This window comes from Saimiri boliviensis, chromosome 3 (genome assembly GCF_048565385.1).
Source record: "Saimiri boliviensis isolate mSaiBol1 chromosome 3, mSaiBol1.pri, whole genome shotgun sequence".
NCBI classification, from domain to species: domain Eukaryota; kingdom Metazoa; phylum Chordata; class Mammalia; order Primates; family Cebidae; genus Saimiri; species Saimiri boliviensis.
Window position 1 is genome coordinate 117,244,870 of NC_133451.1, and position 6,236 is coordinate 117,251,105.

Consider the following 6,236-nt stretch of genomic DNA (forward strand, 5'->3'; position numbering starts at 1 on the left):
TTCTTCATGGTAAAAACGTTGGACCTTATCTTCCGGGAAATGGCAAGCCAGCATAGAGTTGGTTTTTTTTTTTTTTGTTTTTTTTTTTTTGTTTGTTTGTTTTGTTTTTTCCCATTTCTTTTTTTGAGATGGAGTCTCACTCTGTCTCCTAGACTGGAGTGCAGTGGCTTGATCTCAGCTCACTGCAACCTCCACCTCCTGGGTTCAAGGGATTCTCCAACCTCAGCCTCCTGAGTAGCTGGGATTACAGGTGCATGCCACCACATCTGCTAATTTTTGTATTTTTAGTAGAGATAGGGTTTCACCATCCTGGCCAGGCTGGTCTTGAACTCCTGACCTCAGGTGATCTGCCTGCTTCGGCCTCCCAAAGTTCTGGGATTACAGGCGTGAGCCACTGCACTCAGCCCCACCATACGGTTTTTAAAAGAACACAGATGTGATCATTCTTGCATTTTGGGAAAATAGCTCTAGGACCCATTCACCTGGGAAATCTGCTTTAACGGAGTAATTCACAGGGGTTGATGTTCTGGTCACTTTTATTACTCGTCATTATTAGCAAACATTTGTCAAACACCTTCTCCTGTGCAAGGTATTCATATTAGTTGCCCAAGGAAGTATCAACAAAATGAAGAACCCATAATTAATAAGACGTATCGCTATTTTATGTTCCACTGAAAAGAAAAAATACTGTGGTGGGTGAAATTGTAATACAATGTGATTTTTTAAGTCATTATTTGTTGGAAGAGATCTTTCAAATGTATTGAGATTAAATTTCATCGTCTGTCACTCTGCATATAGAAAAAAGAAAAGTGAAATTAGTTGGTTACAGTATTCTCAAAATTCTTCACCTTCAGTGTTCAGCGCTTCTCAATGACGTTACTGGTTAGGGTTTGATGGTCATCCTTTATCTCGTTTTTCCCCAGTTGGTATGCATCAGGGTCACCAGGAAAGGCGGAGGAAATGGAAGCCTCAGCCATGTGCTGTTCCATCACGCCTGGAGCTCTGTATTCCTTGTTGGTAACCAAAAGATCCTGAGACCCCCAAAGATGAGGAAACGCTGCCCAGCGCATCCGGAGACATGGCACGCAGCACTTCTGAAGGGAGTGCCCTGCTTCTGTTTTCAGTATTTTCGGTATTTTTTTGTATTCACTGAGTTTTCATAGACACGCATAAGGTTGACACCACGGCCATGTGCCTGGCAGAGACATTGCTTCTGGGATATTACAAAAGAAATAGGATAGGAACTTTACAAAATATGCAATAAGTGCATTAATGATAACGACTTGACTTCTACGATCAGGGACTGACTCAAGAGATCGTGGCACATCCACAGCACGGGAGAGGCTCAATGCTGAAATGGAACGGTGTAGAACGGTATTTTCCACAGTCTGTTCCGGGACAGGCTGTTGTGCAAGGGCACCACAGGCAAAGCAAGGGAAATCCTGCAAAGCACGCTCTTGCCCTAGGGTTTCAGAATGCCTCGGCATTCTGAAAGTTCTGAGAATGCCGGGAGTATACAGATTTTACGTTGTAACCTAGAGTCTTCCAACTTATGGCATTAAAGAAAGGAAAAGAAAATACAAACTCGAGACCCCGATTCATGATGGCAAAGGAAAAATGAAGCCGAAAGCTGAGTCAGGCAGGAAGCTGCCTTTCCCATAGTTCCTAAGCAGACAGCTTAGGAACACAGACAGAAGGTTCAGTGTCTCCACAGGTAGCCACTCTACGCTCACCTTGTCTTATGTACGGTGCTGATTTACGGAGCATCCGAGGAGCACGTGTTGACCCTTCCCCTGCCTGCTCCTTTCCTCTTCCAATGAGTGGATTCAGTGATGTGACCAAACCTTCCTTCTTTCCCCCTCTGGCTTGCTTTTCCCCTTTAAATACCGAAGCCCTCAAATCCATCTTTGGAGAAGGCATGCCTCCTGGGCGTGTCCTTAGCCTTGGCAAAATAAATTTTTTTTTTTTTTTTTTTTTTTTTGAGACAGAGTTTCGCTCTTGTTACCCAGGCTGGAGTGCAATGGCGCGATCTCGGCTCACCGCAACCCCCGTCTCCTGGGTTCAAGCAAAATAAACTTCTAAATGGACTGAGACCTATTGCAGACACTTTTTGGCTTACAATGTTCACATTGTATTCTAAATAAATACCACCAATAATGAACCCATAAAAATGTATGGTGGCACAATTCCATTTTTGTGAGTAAAATTTTTCTACTGTCATAGAACAAAACAGTAAGGAGGCACACCCAACAATAACAATGTTTAATAATGAGTGACTGAGTTACATATACATTTCCTTTTGTTTAATTGTGTATTCTTTAAGGAATTGACATATTTTCTGTAAGAAAACAGCTATTAAAAGTAGCAATAGTAAACTGGCTTTATGAAAAGTCAAAGAAAGATTTGAGTTTTCTGGATAGGATCTGTGGAGGAAGCTTTGATGAATATTTAAAAAATTTCAGTGAGAAGATGGAGACTGGTTTTAGGAAACTTCTCAATTTCCATGAGTCGGAAAAAAAGTGTTCTTAGTCACAAACTCTAGTGAGAGGAAAGCAGGACAGAATACAGTTGGCATCATGTGTCATTTCTACCTGGCCCTTTGCAAGGTCATGCATGCATGAAAGAGAACATTTTAAATGAACGAGTCAGGCTGGTTTGTCTGTGGTTTGATATAAAGGCCAAACAGAGAAGTCAGCTGACTGGAGCTCAGAAATTTGTGAAGCTGCTAAGAGAAGCTGTGGTACTAAGAGAAGCTAGGTACTAAGAGAAGCTGTGGTACTAAGAGAAGCTGTGGTACTAAGAGAAGCTTAGGTACTAACAAAAGCTAGGTACTAAGAGAAGTTTAGGTACTAAGAGAAGCTTAGGTACTAAGAGAAGCTAGGTACTAAGAGAAGCTTAGGTACTAAGAGAAGCTAGGTACTAAGAGAAGCTAGGTACTAAGAGAAGCTGTGGTGCTAAGAGAAGCTTAGGTACTAAGAGAAGCTAGGTAGTAAGAGAAGCTTAGGTACTAAGAGAAGCTAGGTACTAAGAGAAGCTAGATACTAAGATAAGCTGTGGTATTAAGAGAAGCTTAGGTACTAAGAGAAGCTGTGGTGCTAAGAGAAGCTTAGGTACTAAGAGAAGCTAGGTAGTAAGAGAAGCTTAGGTACTAAGAGAAGCTAGGTACTAAGAGAAGCTAGATACTAAGATAAGCTGTGGTATTAAGAGAAGCTTAGGTACTAAGAGAAGCTAGGTACTAAGAGACGCTAGGTACTAAGAGAAGCTAGGTACTAAGAGATGCTAGGTACTAAAAGAAGCTTAGGTACTAAGAGAAGCTAGGTACTAAGAGAAGCTAGGTACTAAGAGAAGCTTAGGTACTAAGAGAAGCTAGGTAATAAGAGAAGCTAGGTACTAAGAGAAGCTTAGGCACTAAGAGAAGCTAGGTACTAAGAGAAGCTTAGGTACTAAGAGAAGCTAGGTACTAAAAGAAGCTTAGGTACTAAGAGAAGCTAGGTACTAAGAGAAGCTTAGGTACTAAGAGAAGCTAGATACTAAGAGAAGCTTAGGTACTAAGAGAAGCTAGGTACTAAGAGAAGCTTAGGTACTAAGAGAAGCTAGGTACTAAGAGAAGCTAGGTACTAAGAGAAGCTTAGGTACTAAGAGAAGCTAGGTACTGTACTAAGAGAAGCTTAGGTACTAAGAGAAGCTTCAGCAGCTTCTCTTAGTAGTGTCATGGGGTAGGAATACCTCTAACTAGTTAGGTCATCTTAGGCAACCTACTTAACTCTTAGGGTTCTCATTTTTGGCATCAAAAGGGCTACGATTACTGCATTTGTTCCCTGGGGCTGCCACAGCAAAGTACCCCAAACTGGGTGGCTTAAAACAGCAGACATTTTTCTCACAGTACAGGAGGCCCGAAGTCAGCAGCTGAGGTGCAGGGAGCGCCATGCCCTCTCCGAAGGCTCCTAGACCTCCGGCTGCTGCCAGCAATGTTGGTGTTTCCCAGCTTGTGGCAGCGTAACCCCCATCTCTGCCTCCATCTGCACACATGTCTTTCCCGTGTGTGTCTGTGTCCAGATTTCTCTTTGCTTATAAGGACAGGGGTGACTGAATGAGGGCCCACCTCAATCCCTGTGACCTCATCTTATCTTGTTACATCTACAATGATTTCAAAGTATCTTCTGATGGGACACAATATGACCCGTAATAGTTATGGTGTTACAGCTCTCATCCTTTTTGAGAATAAAACTGCTGTTCCCTCTGCAGTTGGGTCTTGAAAACTAACACGGGGACAACTCAACTGAACTCGATTCATACATGGAGGAATTCCCAAGACTCTGGTGGAAAAGATAATTAAACTACGTCTCTGGATGCTTTTTTTCTCTTTTTAGTGAATTGACAGGAAGACTTCTCTGCTCGATTTAGACTGAATCTGCCACGATAAAGTTGAATCAACAACAAAAAGGGATAGGTGTGATATGTTGAAAAGATCCTACCAAATCTCCTCCAGACTGATTGCTCTTTTTATTTTTATTTATTTTTATTGAGACAGACTTTTGCTCTTGTTGCCCAGGCTGGAGTGCAATGGCACCATCCCGGCTCATGACAACCTCCTTCTCCCAGGTTCAAGAGTTCCCCCTGCCTCAACCTTTCAAGACCTTTCAAGTAGCTGGGATTACAGGCACCCACTACCACATCCAGCTAATTTTTGTATTTTTAGTAGAGATGGGGTTTCATTACGTTGGCCAGGCTGGTTTTGAACTGCTCACCTCAGGTGATCCACCCGCCTCAGCCTCCCAAAGTGCTGGGATTACAGGTGTGAGCCACTGCACCCAGCCTGATTGCTCTTTTTTAGAAGAATCTTCCAGAGTAATATCTCCCAACACACACCGTCATGCTAAGGTGCATCCTGGCCCCACATGAGTGGTAGGCGCACTGATCCCTACACATGGTTTCTGGGATCAATCAGGGGGCCTCCAAGTTCTCTTCAACCATCAGATTCTGAGAGGAGCACATGGGATTTCACTGCATCTCCAAACACAGGCATCGCTTCTTCATCCAGGCTCTCCAAGATTCTGCACCCTTGCCTGAGTACAGGTCAGGCCCTTGTGGCAGCTTCAGAGCACCAGCAAGCTAAAGCGGTTACTGCAGCTTTCAAAAGCCTCAAATCTCAGAGAATTATTAGGCACATGGAGAACATCTTTATTTATTTGTTCATTTTGTCCTGTTTTTTTTTACTGTACTGAGTATCATTTATAATATTCAAAACACAGTGTAATAACAGTCACTGTAATTTATTTAGCAGATTACTACATGCCAGGCACCAGCTACAAATTTTAGAAATATTAAATCTGTTCCTTATAGAAAACCTGCCAAGTAGGAATTCCTTTCATTTGACAGATGAAAAATTAGGCTTAAAAATGTGTGACTTTCAAGGTTAAAGAATCACCTGATTTTTCTACTATACAAAATTTCTTACTTCTGCACCATTTTAATGAATTGTCTATAAATGTAGAAACTCCTGTTTGTTTTATTTGGATCAGATTCCTGAAAGCCGATCAGCAGGAAATGGTGACATCCCCAGTGTTTTTGTTATTTTTCTTTTTGCCATTGATCTAGGGTAAATCATTCTGATCATTTTTGTTCTAGTTCCCCTGTATCAGAAGAAAGGGATTATATTTTTTGTTGCTCTGAGGGCGGGGAGAAAACATTATCCTGCTCTAGAGGCTGGGTTACTTTATCAGCAACAGCACCACTTGAAAAATCTAACTACAGAGTTGCTCCTGAGGTTCATGAAACAATTTGTTTCCAGCTGTTCTTTACATCGGGTCTAAGTCCACAGTGAAGAAAAGAAGAGTTGGTTTTGATTTTCTCAGTTGCGAGGACCTAGCTTGCTCAAGATTTCCTCTCTCAGTGGCTATAGAATGTCTTCACCTGAACCTCCAGCAAAGTGAAACATCCCACGTCACCCCAGGGAGTCTTTCTGTGGTTAAACTAGCTGGCCTGAAAGCGTTTAAAGTGCGTGGCTTACCAGCCAAACAAGAACTCCATTCAGGCAAAATCTGAGTGGAGAGGCATCATGTCATCAGCCACATTTTAATCAGTGACGCCGCATCAAATGTGGACTCAGACAAAACATTTTAAAATTCATTTTGCTACATCAGTGCATTTATAGCATAACCAACATCCCTCAGAGCTCACATGCTCTGCAAAAAAAGGGGGATTTTTTTTCTAGTTTTCTTTTTTTAATTGAGGAC